General features: G+C 42.4%; 1 protein-coding gene across 3 annotated transcripts in view; it reads left to right on the top strand.

Moving 5' to 3' along the window:
* Window positions 1-15,447, top strand: part of LARS2 (leucyl-tRNA synthetase 2, mitochondrial) — a 189,076-nt gene that overhangs the window by 17,789 nt on the left and 155,840 nt on the right. The window contains exons 2-3 of one of the 3 annotated variants that reach the window (XM_072786528.1): window positions 5,652-5,826; window positions 15,341-15,437. The exons of 1 other annotated variant lie outside the window; for it this stretch is intronic. The gene's annotated coding sequence lies outside the window, so the exon portion shown is untranslated. The remainder of the gene's footprint in view (window positions 1-5,651; window positions 5,827-15,340; window positions 15,438-15,447) is intronic. One more of the 3 variants, XM_072786529.1, reaches the window with a different exon arrangement.

The following is a 15,447-nucleotide window of genomic DNA, read 5'->3' as shown; positions in this document are numbered from 1 at the left end:
CTTTTATGACCTTGCCACTTCTTTTTTTTTTTTTTTTAATCTTTTTAAATTTATTTATTTATTTTTTAAGATTTTGTTTACTCATGAGAAAAGGAGGCAGAGACACAGGCAGAGGGAGAAGTAGGCTCCCCATGGAGAGCCCAATACAGGACTCGATTCCAGGACCCTGGGATCATGCTCTGAGCCAAAGGCAGGTGCTCAACCACTGAGCCACCCAGGCGTCCCTGACCTTGCCACTTCTGAAGAGTACTTACTAGTCAAGCATTTTATAGAATGTTCTTCAATTTGGGTTTGTCTGAGGTTTTCTTCTGATTAGGTTGAGGTAATGGATTTTGGACAAGAATACCAGAAGTGATTTTGTGAATCATATCAGGGATGCATGATATCAACATGTCATTACTGGTAATACTGACTTTGATCCCTTGGGTAAGATGGTGAGTGTCTGCTTAGTTTCTGTTTTTCCCTTTGTAATGAATAATTATCTTGAGACTATGGAATTATCCTGTTTCTCATTTTTTTGCCCATAAATTTTAGCAGCCATTGATGATGCTTTTAGATGACAGTTATTACTATGCTGTTTGCTTATTGTTGATTTTCTATTTCTATCATTCCTTCTACATTTATTAATTGGAATTCTGTAAAGAAGAATTGTCTCTTATTTATTCAAGTATTTACTTATATCAATATGGATTTGTGTATGTTTTCTTTCTTCCTATGGTTTATAATCCTTTACTATGATTGTTTGTTGCTCAAATTATCTCAGATTTGGCCATTGGGAACTCGCAATTGGTTCTTGTATATACAGGAGTATTTTTTTAATATCTTCATTTTTTATTATAAAGTAATACATGTCTGGGTAGAGGGCACATGGGACTTCTCTGTACTATTTTTGCAACTTCCTGTAAATCTACAATTATTTTAAAAAGAAAGTTAAAAATTAACATATACTCATTTTTTTTTAAATTCAGGAAGTACAGAAAAATATAAAAAATTATTATCTCATTTCCTAGACATAATCTCTGCCTGTGCTCTGTTTTTTTCCCTCTCCAGACTTTTCTTTATCATTTTAAATGGTATTGTAACACAATTATGGCTACTCTGAGACCAACATTCTGGTTTTGTAATAGAGAAAATGCAGGCCAGGGAGATGGGAATTAATAAGACAGTAACACCACCTGCCCTGACTTCGTGTGTCTGCCACCTGCTCTCAGCCCTCCTCATGCTCAGCCTCATGTAATTCCTGCCCCGGATGGTGTGGGGTGAACAATACTAATCAGATGGGGTATTGGAGGGTCTTGAACTATTGAGTCAGGGAGAAAAAGGTATCAATGTTAGCTCATAGAAACAGAAGGAGTTAAAGCTAGTAAATCCAGGAGAATGTACACAGGTCAGGCCAACTCTGCAGAGAGCGGAGAGAGGCAGGGGAGAGGTAGAGATTATTAGAGGGAGAGAAAAGAGAAAAACAGAAAATGTGGAATTTTTACATTCTTGCTACCAGGAAACAGGGCAGCCAAGAACTCAGTGGGTGTTTAACTAAATAGACTTAAAGTTTAGGTCAACGATGGACTTCCCACCTCCACTCTGGGTTGCCCTGACAACCTCCTCCTTCTTGTATTGACATTATTGCAAGAAAGTAGGAAAAAATAGGCAGATGAAGTCATTAGAGGCGGAACCAGTGGTAGTCTGGCTTGTTTCATCCTGTGTGCAGGGTGGTCCAGGGAGGAGCTGGGAGGGGCAAAGGGCTCCTGGGCTGGGGCCGCAGGCAGGGGCACGACCATAGTGGGCCCAAATCTATGCACTGGAGGCTTTTACGAAATTCTAGTGAAGCTGGTCAGTGTAAATTAAATCTCAGTGTTTGCATATCCTCATTGCCTCCCTTGCCCTGTTGGAATTAATCAAGAATACTTAGAAGAAAACCCCAGAACCCTGACTCAGGAAATGGCAGCCACTCCCTCTTCCAGCTGGGCTCAGTCACCATATCTACCTGGCTGTTATAGTCCTCTCTTTGTTTCCATCACCCAAGATGGTTGGGACCATCAGAGGGTGTCACCAATAGTTACTACTTCCTTCTCTTTCCAGAGAAAGAAACTGAAGCTGAGACACTAAGCAACTTGCCTAAGTCACAAATCTAAGAAGCATGCTGGATTCAAACCCAGGTCTTGATCAAGTCAAAATATGTGCTTGGTAATCACCTCACTCTGTGATATAGAACAGTGGTTCTTCAACCACAGGTTGTGAAAGAATCCCCTGCAGAGCTTGTTAAAACATGGGGTGCTGGGCCCCACCCCAGAGTTTCTGATTTGGTAGATCTGGAATATTGCTGGAGATTTTGCATTTCTAATAAATTTCCAGATGGTGCTGATGCTACTGATGATCTGGGAACCGCATTTTGAGAAGTGCTTACATAAAGCAAGCCATTTAGTCCTTGAACCTCAAATATGGTCTTTATAGAACAAAGAGTAGGACTGGATTTGCAGTCTTTGATTGTGTCCTGAGGTTTCTACATGTTTCCAGAGGTGCCTTAGCCACAGGGCAGAGATAAGAAGGTTGAAGGAGTTCAAGTCCCCCACTGTTACTTAGGCAAAGTAGCTTTCTTAGATCTCTTTATATACTAGGGTTCTGTGTGAAATTTTATTGGAAAAGAGGTTTCTGCTATTAAACACAAAGCCAAGAGTTTATAAACTAATGAACTAAAAAAAAAAGTTAAAATACTGTTTGTTCCTATTATCTATTTGCTGTGGTTTAAAACAACAATTATTTTAATATGTAATTTTGTGGGTCAGGAATCTAGGCAGACATAACTCATGAAGGTTACTCAGTGGTATGCTTCTGGTGTCCGGACTGGTCTAAAGGGTCCAAGATGGTGTTACTCACATGTCTGGAGCCTTGTGGGGAACGGGCTGGAAGGCTGGGCTCAGTAGTGACTACTGACTGGAACATCTATCTACATGGGGCTGCTCCAGCACTGTGGTCTCATGGTTATTGGACTTCATGGTGGTTTAGGGCCCAGAGCAAGCTCCAAGAGAAAGTAGGAAGCACCAATCTCTTTAAGGCCCAGACCTAGAAGCAGGTATGGTGTTACTTTTCCATCTTCTGTTTCTCAACCAGATCAATGGAGCTCCCCAGATTCCCGGGAAGGGGACATACACCCCACTTCTCAGTGGGCAGAAAGTTCTGTGTCTATCTTTGAAGTGTACCTGAGAAGACATATCCATATCTGAGCCTCATTTAGATGATGAGACCCTGGTCCTCAAGCCAGGGGTGGTAGAGGGATGTGACTTTGGAGGGTATTTTGTACATTTCAGAAATGTAGTTTGAGGGTGGGTTATAATATGTCCTGGAACACCTGCTCCTGAAGTCAGTCATCTTGCTGGAGAAAGTCCAGGCAACCTCATGGAGAAGCCCAGAGAGAGAGAAACCCAGTCCCCCATCTCCACACCAACAGATCTAGCTGAGCAACCAGCCCATAGCCAGCACTAACTCACCTGCTGCATGAGTGAGCCAGTTAGGAAGGTTTCAGCTCCTCCAGCCCCAGGTGGGCTCCTTTGCCGCACTATATGGAGTGACATGATACCAGACTGGTCACTGGGATGGTTAATGTTATGTGTCCACTTGATTGGGTCATGGGTGCCCAGGTAGTTGGCCAAATATTATTTTGTATGCCTCTCTGAAAGTGCTTTTTGGATGAAATCAACAATCAGTAAACTTTCACTAATGTGGATTCCCCCTCCATAATGTGGGTGGGCCTTGTCCAGTCAGTTGAAAGCCTTGATAGAACAAAGACTGACCCCACCTGAGCAAGAAGAAATTCTGTGAACAGATAGCCTTTGGACTCACTGCAGCTCAGCTTCATGGAACACAAGTGTTTGATGAAAGCTAATAAGTCCTCAGCAATTAAAAAAAAAAATGATTCCGTGGTCAATAATTTTTGGGAAAACCCTTTGTCAGACAATGCTTTTAAAGTCTCTGAATTGCAAAACTTCTCATAATTTGGCATGGATCTTTTGCCGGATGGGAGCCTCGGAAGAGGCTGATCTAGGCTTATTGTGAGCTTCCTGAAAATGAATCTTTATTCTGTTTCGAAAGTGGGTCACCCTGGTCAGTTTCCCTTTTTTTCAGAGGGTCTCCTTGGGTGAAGGGAAAGTGATGCATCACTTTTTCTCTTCCATGAGAGTGGCCCTGTGGGCCCATGAGGGAAGACTATCCAGGGTAAGAGCTGATGCGGCATTTCAACCTTCCCCTAGCTCCTTAGGCTTGCCCTTTCTGCAGGAGAGTTTGGACCACTCCATTTGATATTCTAGAGCAGAACCAATGAATTATTTCTGCCTTTTCTGCTGTCAAAGGATGCTAATGAGATGCTAATTGCAATTTCAGTGCAATTCCTGGAGACTTCTTTTTACTCAGGGCTGCTGGTTCTGCCCCCTACTGGCAATGGGAGATAGGAATGGTCAAAGAGCCAAGGAACTGAAGACTTCCCAGCCAGCTCTTCCAGACGGTGGAAGCCAGAGAACTTCAGAGACTGCTTTTCTGGCCGGGCATCTAACCATCTTCCTACATGTGGTTTTGGGGTTGTGAAGAATGGACATCCAGAAGATTGTTTTACAATTACACAAAGAGGATAGCACTCTAACCACTTCCTCCAGGATGTCTTTCCTGATCTCTCTCTACCCCCTGCATGCTCTCTCCTTCCTCTCCAGGCTGAGAGATGTGTCCCTCCTCTGTGTTCCATAGTCCCCATTCTTACCACCATCATAGATTATGGAAGAGAAGAGTTTCAATTGTCTGTCTCCACCATCAGCCCTGAGCTCCTGAGAATATGCATTTGGTATCTTTTTCCCTTTTTTTGCAGGACTGAAGATGGTGCTGTATATACAGGATGTTCAGACATTGTTTGGTGGGTTGAATTGAGTTGTTCATTTGTGGTTAGTTCAATTCAGAAGGAAACGTGATTATTTTGATAGGGATTAGTCTTTGCCTTTGGAGCTGCTAAGCATATTTAATGTGTAAGCAAGACTCAGATGGAGAGATGTTAACACTCTTAAAAATCTTTCCCAAGGTACTTTGGCAGTCTCCATTTGACCAACAGTTGACTAATTTCAAATAATTTGAATGTATTTATAAGTAAGTCCAATAGGACCAATTTCTATTTGGCAAAATTCTGTTCATTTATCTTTTTACTATATGGCCTTTGAAGCGTTTTCATTCCATTTTACTTCTTTCTCTCCTTCCTCCATTCCTTTCATCTTATTAAGGTTCTATTATCCAAGCTTCCCACTCATTCAGATGGGGTTTTGCTCCCAAATTTAACAGAATAAGTAGGGATTGGGGAGCACATCAGTGGTCATGTATCTTGTCTTTATCCCTGCATCACTTTTATGTTACAACTGACTGTGTGACACCAGGGCCATCAGTTAGCTCTTTGCTACCCACAAGGCAGGCCATGGGCTGGCAGCATCAGTATCTCCTGGGAGCCTGTTAGAAATGCAGAATCTCAGGCCCGCCCCAGACTTTCTCATAACTGGGTGAGTCCTATGCACATACATATATGAGAAGCAGAGGTTCAACTAATCCTGTCTCATACCTTGTAGATGCTGTGGGAACTGAACTAAAGAAAAGTATAGAATACATACCTCTTTGCAATTTGTCATCAGCCTGTAGATCTACTGGATGGACACACTAGCCAGCTTGCCTTGCCTGCCCCACCCTGAGCTCCTGGGAGAGGAAGTCCCACATACAGTACCAAGGGCCGCCATTACATTGTGCCAGGAGCTGTGCCAACTGCTTTACGTGCATTCTCTTATTTAAGCCCTACAACAAGTCTATGAGGTAGGTACTGTGCCTGTCCCCTTTAGAGATGAAGAGCCTGGGGATTAGAGAGGTACAACAGTTTGTTTTCTGCCACCCAGTTTGGTATGCAGTACCAGGGTCCTGTAACTGAGGGCTCCTATCATCATCCTCCTCTTTCTGGGGCCAGGGTGGTCCTAATTTAAACAGAACAGTCCAGTTAACTGAGAAATTGCATCTTGGTGATCATCCTCTCTTTTCAACCCTTTGTGTACAAGAAATAGCATTTCCCTACCCTGAGCTGAGGGCTGGGGACAATGTCTCATTGCCTGTCCCATACCTCTTCCCTTCTATATTCCTCTACTCCTCCTCCTCCTCAGTCATCTTCTCTTTCTCCTTTTGATCTTCTGCCTCTCCTTCTGTTCCTTCTCTTCTTTTTATCTTCCTTCTCTTTCTCTTGACAGGCACTTGAACTCAGCTTCTTCTCTTTCTTTCTTTCCTCCTGTCCTCCTTTCACCTTGGGCTTAACATAGAGAATTTGGATGCTGCTGCTGCCACTGACAGTGATGGTGATACTGATGCTGATGGATGATGATGGTGGTGATACTGAGGGTGATGGGTGATGCTTATGGTGATACTGATGGATTGTGATGATGATAGTGATGCTGATGGATTATGGTGATGGTGGATGGTGATGCTGATGAGTGATACTGCTGCTGCTCCTTCTGGTCATGGAGATTTTGTTGTTATTGTTCAGCTGACCAGGATTTTTAGCCCCTCAGCTCCCTTTATTATTTTTATGTTGCACACTGGTAGGAGAGAGGTCATTCAGTAGAAGAACATGAAGTTCTGCTACAAAAGGCAGCCAATATTAGGAAGAGAAAAGGTGATTTGTTTTTGAGATTTAGACACTCTGTAGGTGGAGGGAGGGTCATGAAATTAAAAAAAGGGGGGGGGGTTGGTTACAGGGAATGAGGAGGGAGGAGAGAAGAGACTAGAAAGAACGACTCCAGGTGCTTGCTTCTCAGACACATATTCTGGTTGGTCTGAAAGGTGACTAGTAGAAAAAATATAGATATGTTTGGCACCACCTTCTCTACTTGGGGTGTGTTTGTTATCAACCACTGGAAGGCTACTGCCAGTAAGCCCTTCTAGCCATTACAGGACACTGAGGAGCAGTTACATTACTGTTACCATTAATATCAGCCCACCACTTCCCAACCTCCCTTCATGTGCCCAGAGTTTCTTAATTCTTTACAAACAGTATCTGTATGCCCCATAAATTGGGCAGAGTAGGAAACTGAGGTCTATGATGTCTCTATTTGTCTGCTGTATAAGTTGGGATGAAAAACACTAATCTAGATCTTAGGGAGTAACATACAACTTGTGTTCTGTGTGTATAAAACTATACTACTGGTCAAGGATGGGAGAAGTATGATCATTGATTTAGTTTATTGTCTACTTAGGAGAAGACATATGCATATAAAGTCAAGACTACTTTACAAGAATATAGAGATGCCAAAAGATGGTGACTAAATGCCAAATTAATGGCAGAGGTGTAGGAACTGTAAGATCTTATTAACATTTATTTATTAAAGTTGCAGATATCATCTACAGATAAGCAAGATACACTTTATGCATTTGCAAATAAATTCACGTTACCTGTAGACCACTCTTAGACAAGCAATAACACATTCTGAATATATTCAGGTCAAATTTAACTCAATACAGCTTTTCCTTGACTTACTGTGGTGTTATTATGTCTTGATAAACCCACCACATGTAGAAAGTACTGCAAATCGAAAATGCATTTAATGCACCTAACCTACTGAACATCACAGTTTAGGCTTGCCTAATTGAAACATTCTCAGAATACTTATATTAGCCTACAGTTGGAAAAAAATCATCCAACACCAAGCCTATTTGTTAATATACTACTGAATATCTCACATAATTTATTGAATAGTGTCTTGAAAATGAAAAACAGAATGATTGTAAGTGTATTTATTGATTGTTCACCCTTGTGATCCCGGGACTGACTGGCAGTTGTGCTCTCTGCCCCTGCCCAGCATCATGAGAGAAGGATCAGACCACATAGCACTAGCCTGGGAAAAGATCAAAATTCAAAATTCAAAGTACAGTTTCTCCTGAATGCATATCACTTTCTCACCATTGAAAGTCAAAAAATCATAAGTAGAACCATCGTATGTCGGGGACCATCTGTACTGTTTTATACATTCAGTATTTCTTCAAATAGGATTATCTTTTTCTAGAAGCAATCACAAGGCCTAAGAAGATTTGCAGCAATAGAAAAGATTTTTTTTCTCCCCTGTAATGAACAGATTAAAAGCTTAATCCCAAGCTCTGTTTCTGTGTCCAAGTATAATTGTTGTGTTAGCCACTCCAAATGGGTTTTCTCATAAACACTCAAGAACTATAAGGTATTCAGAGGGAGGACCCCAAATCTAAAAAGTCAACAAATGAGATCACTTTCAGTAGACTTTGTACCCTGGAAGGGATGACAAAAGTGAGTGCTTTTTAATATCAGGCACCTAGGAAAATAATGATTTTACTCCAGACCCTTCAAGGTCAAGATTGCATTGTGGCAACTTTCAGAAGGGCATCTACTCTTATTTTCCCAGTTACTGACCTCTCTGATCCTGGCTCTGCAAAGATTATCATGAGTCTTTGGGCCCATCAATGCTGCTGATTTGACTTTCAGCTCAGTAAGAACTGTTAAAGAATTATCCATGACATTTGTTAAAACAGTGAGGGGCACTTTTCAAATAGACGTAGGGACCACTGCAATGGGGTTTTGCAGTAGGGGAGGGGTATTAGGCCCAGGTCTGGATATAAAATAAGGAAAAGTGGGAAATTATAGCCAAGGAGCAAGGTGTGAGGGGCCAGTGAATGGGCTGAGATATAATCAAGGAAACTGGCCTCTGCTGGGATGGGAATCCAACATTTACCAAAAGACCCATATGCCAGGCACCATAAGAGGGTTGTTGTACTTAACAGTGACACCATCTCTGCAAGGCAGACGCTATTAATTATCATTGGAGGTAAAAAAAAAAAAAGCAAGGTAGGTGGTCTGTCCAAGTTCACACAGCCAGTAAGTAATTAAACTGTGATTCTTTATTTTTTAAAAGATATTTTTTTTATTTGAGAGAGAGAGAGAGAGAGAGAGATAAAGGGACACAGAGGGAGTGGGAGAGGAAGAAGCAGACTCCCTAGGGCTCGGTCCCATGACCCTGAGATCATGATCTGAGCTGAAGGCAGATGCTTAAGCGATCGAGCCACCTAGGTGTCCCTAAACTATGATTCTTCCCTGGATCTGCCTCCCTCTTGAGCTTACTCATTTGGCATCACATCACTGAAGGTGTGTGCAAGATTCAGTTCCTGTCCTCAAGGAGCTTGCACTCTGGTAAAAATATCACCAGGGCACATTCCATGCCACTCCCTCCTGGCCTGAATGGGGTCAGTACTAGACAGGAGATCTCTTTCTTTCCCGTACAATCTTGGCATTTGCCAAGCACTTGTAGTGTGTGTAGGCCAGTTCTTTAAATTCAATAAAAATGACAAAAGCAATAGATCCTGTTTATTGAGTATTTACTCTGTAACTTGGCCAAACACTTTACATAATTTCATTTACAAATTTTTCATCCTCCCAGCAACCTAATAGGTGAGCACAACAATCCTCTTTTACAGGCAGAGCAACTGAGAATCAAGGAGGCTGAGGAAATTGCCCACAACCATTCATCTTGAGAGTGGTAGAGCTGAGCTAAAAGCCAGGCTGCCTCTGCCCAGAGCATGTGCTCTTGATAACTATGATGTCAGAAGAGCTGGGTCACTCCTTTTTGCTTTCCACATGCAGTTAGTTGTTTCACATCATTCACAGTAATTTTGTTCTATAAAGTCACCCGAGCTCTACATTAGCGAATATTGAAGCATTTCTTCTAAGGAAAATACAGGGTTAGGTTCCTGAAAGCCTCTGGTCATAAAGTTTTTGCCAGCTGATCCATTTCTTGTATGTGAGTTTCTGCTTACTGACACCTATTTAATATAGATTGTTGATTCATTAACGTTGAACTTACAGCCCAGAGCCCTGTAACTCATGCCTGAACAAAGATCATCTAACACACATTCTTTCCCCATAAGACACATCGCAGCTTTATTGTGCTTGGAACCGGGACTTCTGTGCTTTTCTTCAGATCCATTTTCAAGCGTGAACTCACTAGCAGAAAGCACAAAAATATAAAAAAACATGGCATGTAATATCCTGGAAAAATACTCTGTTTATAGTATAAGAGCCAAAACAACGAGGTAGAGTGGCATCTTGTTAGGTCTCATGGGAACATGCATGGGATGGGGGGGTGGCACTCAAACTTTTCACTCCTTTGTGTATGTCTGTGAATGACCACAAAGGTGCCACAAGTATTGATTTTGGGGTTAACACAGATTTTAGAGAGTAGATGAATTCACAAATATGGAATCTGTGTACTTGCCAGTTTTAAAAGGTTGCATTTAAAAGACATACACCGAGTACCCACCGTGTACTGTCCTTAGTGGTAGATAGATGACTAGGAAGTGGTAAAGAGGCCATTGCAACAGTGCAGGTGAGAGAGGAGGGTTGTATTCAGTGCCAGGCGACAGTGGAGGGCTGGGGAAAGCTATTTGAGAGCAGAGGTAACAAAACCTGGAGACGGTTTCCATGTGGAGGGAGGGAGAAGGGTGGGTGACGTCCCTGTCAGTTGGGTAGGCGGGTATAGCAGGATAACTTTTGTTGTGATGAACAGAAAACCCCAGTTGAACTGGCTTCAGCAACTAAGGGGCCTCCCCAGCTCCTGTGCATGGGAAGTTGAAAGGCGATTTAGCTTCAGGCAGGGCTTGATTGAGCAGATCCTTCTGTGGTACCAGGACCCACTTCTTCTGCATCCAGTCTTAGCAGGCTCTCCTAATGTGATTCTGGAATGTTTGAGGCAGCAACTAGCAGCCAAGAAAGAGAATCTTGGTTCTATTTTTTTTTAAGATTTATTTATTTATTTATGAGAGAGAGAGAGAGAGAGAGAGAGAGAGAAGCAGGCTCCATGCCAGGAGCCCAAAGTGGGACTCAATCCCGGGACTCCAGGATCGCGCCCTGGGCCAAAGGCAGGCGCTAAACCACTGAGCCACCCAGGGATCCCCGAGAATCTTGGTTCTAATGTTCCCAGCAGAAGGCTTCTGTGCTTCCTTCTGAGAGCTCTGGCTTAGGTCAAGTGCCTGTCTGAACTGTCTCTGTGGTCAGGGGATGGAATGAGCAGATTGATTCAGCCAGACCTCTGACCTGGGGATGAAAGGTCAAGTCCACAAGACTAAATGGCTCAGATTTGGGGTACAGGGGTGGTTTCCTTCAGGGAAGTCTAGAAGCCCTAGTCAGGAAAGAGGGAAGAACAGGTGTTGCTGTGAAGCATAGATGATAAGTCTATCTACACCTTAAGTGATTTGATTATCAGGACTCAGGCATTTTTTTTAATCGTAAAACAATCCATATAGTAGTAAGAATCTTGGGTTTTGCTTTTGTCTCCATAATGGATAACTGAATGCCATTCCCAGAAGACCTGAATCAATGTCTGAAATGTGACAGCTCAGGGAAGAATTTACATGGCTGCCCCAGTGACTTATTTTTGGAAAGATCACAAAAGCATGGAAATAAGTGTCCGGTTGGAATTATTTATGACTTCGGCACTTCTAAGTCACTTCTAGTAAATTTGCCTTACCTTGTGAGGTAAGATAGAGGAATAGTCTTATTTTTACACTGAGGAAAAGAAATGGAGACTCCTAATTCTGGAAATTGCTGACACACAAGCTTTTATATTAGACAAAGAGAATGCAGAGCAAGTGGGAGGGGTAAGGAAATGAACAGAGAGTAGAGAAGGGAAGCCACCACACCCCTTCAAACCAAACACATGGTGATGGGCATTAATTTATTTATTACCAAAAAATCTTCTTGATTTTTTTCTGCATAGAAAGTCATGGAAGCTGAACTATCACGCTTCCTATGGCTGCCGTAACAAATTACTACAAACTTGGTGGCTTGACCATCAGTGTCACTGGGTCTAAATCAAGTTGTCAGCACTCCCCTTGGGAGTTTTAGGAGAGGATCTGTTTTCTTCTCTTTCTTTTTTTATTAAAATATTCATGAAACACCATTTGAACCATTTTTAAGTGTATAGTTTAGTGGCATTAAGTATATTCATGTTGTTATGTAGCTACTTACCACCAACTGTCCCCCTGGACATTTTCATCTTCCCAAACTGAAACATTGTGCCTATTAAACAAATTAAATGTCTTCAAGGTTCATCCATGTTGTAGCATGTGTAAGAATTTGCTTCCTTTTCAAGGCTGAATAATATTCCATTGTAGGTTAACATCATATTTTACTCCATCCACTCATGACTCAATGGACACTTGGGTTGCTTCCACCTTTTGGCTATTGTGAATAATGCCTCTATGAACATGAGTGTGCAAGTATCTCTTTAAGACTCTGCTTTCAACTCTTCAGGGTATCTCCCAGAAGTGGAGTTGCTGAATCATATGGGAGAATCTATATTCTTGTGTTTTATATCTTCCAGAGCTGACTTATTGCATTCCTTGGCTCAGGGTCCTTCATCTTCTAAACCAGAAGGGTATGGGGGCACCTGGGTGGCTCAGTGGTTGAGCATCTTTGGCTCAGGTCCTGGGATTGAGTCCCGCATCGGGCTCCTTGTGGGGAGCCTGCTTCTCCCTCTGCCTATGTCGCTGCCTCTCTCTCTGTGTCTCTCATGAATAAATCAGTAAAATCTTTTTTTCTTTTTTTTTAATTTTTATTTATTTTTGATAGTCACACAGAGAGAGAGAGAGAGAGAGGCAGAGACACAGGCAGAGGGAGAAACAGGCTCCATGCACTGGGAGCCCGATGTGGGATTCGATCCCAGGTCTCCAGGATCGCGCCCTGGGCCAAAGGCAGGCGCCAAACCGCTGCGCCACCCAGGGATCCCAAAATCTTTTTTTTTAAATAAATAAACCAAAAGGGTAGCATCTTGCTTTAGGAGTCACATTGCCTCTTCTGTCTCAAACTTCCCTCTGCCTCTCTCTTAGTAGGACAGATATAATGGAATGTAGGGCCCAGCAAGATAATCCAGGATAATCTTTTTAAAAAGATTTTATTTATTCATTCATGAGGAGACACAGACAGAGTCAGAGACACAGGCAGAGAGAGAAGCAGGCTCCATCCTGGGTCTCCAGGATCACGCCTTGGGCCGAAGGCGGTGCTAAACCGCTGAGCCACCTGGGCTGACCAATCCAGAATAATCTTATCTCGATTCCTAATTTCATCACATCTGCAAAGTCTCTTTTGCCATATAAGGTGACATTCCTAGGTTCCAGGGATGAGGACCTAGATATCTTTGGGAATCATTATTCAGCCTCCCACACAAGCTAATAGAAATTAGCAAATGAATACAGAAGCTTGTCATAAAAAGAAAGGCCCAGAGAACCACCCCATCCCTAGAGATCATCACAGGATATAGGGACATAGTTTTCTAGATTTCTTTCCACACATATACTAACAAATGTATTTCTTTTATCTCCTTTCCTTTTAAAAAAATTAAAAGTGGGGTAACTTTCTACATGGCCCAGCAACTTGTCTCTTTCATTCAATAATGCATCTTTGCAGCAAGCTTTTTAAGAGTGAAAGGGATTTACTTTCATGCTACTGTCTTCTTTGATGTAAAAATAGCAACTTTCCAGTAAAGCAAATGGCTTTTAGAAAAATTCTATTTGAAATAATCTCCTAGAAAAGTCAATGTTAACTTTAATTCTTAAGAGAGAAGAGAGATTTTGAACCAACATAAGGGTGGAGGCTACTTAGAGTTTAGTATTTTGGATAATTAGAGAAAGGGCGCTCTAGTTATAGATGGATAAAACATGACATACCTGAAGGCTAAATTACTTTAAGTGTAGCATGTTAATATGAGAGTCACTGCATCCATGGTGTCAGTTTAAATTAAGCATCTAAGGGCACCTGGATGCTCAGTGGGTTGAGTGTCTGCCTTTGGTTATGATCTCAGGGTCCTGGGATAGAGCCCTACATCGGACTCCCTGCTTAGTGGGGAGTCTGCTGCTCTCTCTCTGGCTCCCCCTGCTTGTGCTCTGTGTTTGTGTGTGTGTGTGTGTGTGTGTGTGTGTGTCAAAAAATATATAAAAATCTTTCAAAAAATTAATCAAGCATCTAGTTTCAGGGGTGGAGAGATCAGAAGACTTGGATTGGAATCCTGGCCTTTCCATCAACTGGCTGTATGACTTTAGGCAAGCTGTATCTAATCTCTGGGCCTCAATGTCATAATCTTTGAAGTGGGAGGGTTGCAGCGGTAGCTGCCCCAGATCCTCGTGACCTTCCCTTCTGCAACTTGGGAAGGGCACTATTCTAGCAGGCTACAGGTCCGGTGGCAAATCACAAACCTTCCATTAACTTGTTTATGACCTTGAACTTGACAAGTCAGTTCTGTAGGGCCTCGGTTTATTCATCTGTAAAAGGAGCAGGCTGGTCTAGATTGTTCTCAAGATCCTTTCTAACATTCACATCCTAAGACAGTGAATCTCAAACTTCCGTGTGCCTGAAAATCCCCTGGGGATCTTGTTAAAATGGAGAGCTTCATTCAGCAGATTACAGTGTGACTTGAGATTCAACATTTCTAGTAAGTTTTCAGGTGAGGCTGATGGGAGTCTGGAGACCCCACCCTTTGAACAGCCAAGTATTTAGATTTCCCACTGTCCGGAAACTTGGTTAAAGACTTGGAAACGGGCAAAAAAATTCCTGTGTGTCCCTTGGGTGGAGTGCTGGTCTGGTACTTATCTGGTGCTAGCGGTGTATGCACCTTTCCTTATCTTCCATTGTTCAGCATTGTAAGAGTAGAAGTTAAAATGTAGAATATGTATAGTAGTGGACTGACTTGTTTTATAGAAGTACAACTGATGTCAACAATGGAAAAAGATGGCTCTCAAACATTACTTTTTCTTGTCCTATAGGATCATCAACCAGTTTTGCATAATTACCAAGTTCATTTCAGTATTCCTGATTGCCCACAGATAGGAGTTCTTCAAAATCTCCTTTAAACAGGCTTATTGGGCACCTGGGTGGCTCAGTGGTTGAGCATCTGCCTTCCCGCTCAGGTTGTGATCCAGGGTCCTGGGATTGAGTCCCTGATCCAGCTCCCTACAGGGAGCCTGCTTCTCCCTCTGCCTACGTCTCTGCCTCACTCTGTGTGTCTCTCATGAATAAATAAAATCTTAAAAATAAAATAAACAGGCTTTACCTTTTTAAAAATCATATGCCACTGGTCCTTTACAATTTGTTCGTTGATTCCTTCATTTGTAGCAAGAAACACTAGTGGGGTCAGGTGAGGGGTTGGGTTGTGGGTACATAAACTCCTCCAGGAAAGTGGTTGGTCAGGAATCCTGCTTTCCTAACTCCCAGCCCACTTCCAGGTGAGAAAAGTACACTTTATCCCAAATCACGGCCAGGTAATTCCCTTCACAGGGCTATAAAATCACAGAATATGATGGAAGAAGATCCTGAACCATCATTAAGGACCCAGAGGTCACAAGACCTACCCAAGGCCAGCAGGCAGTTGTAGGTAAGCTAGG

Source organism: Canis lupus, chromosome 19 (assembly GCF_048164855.1).
Source record: "Canis lupus baileyi chromosome 19, mCanLup2.hap1, whole genome shotgun sequence".
NCBI classification, from domain to species: Eukaryota; Metazoa; Chordata; class Mammalia; order Carnivora; family Canidae; genus Canis; species Canis lupus.
Note: the sequence above shows the minus strand (reverse complement) of the source record. Positions and strands in the feature narration are given on the sequence as shown.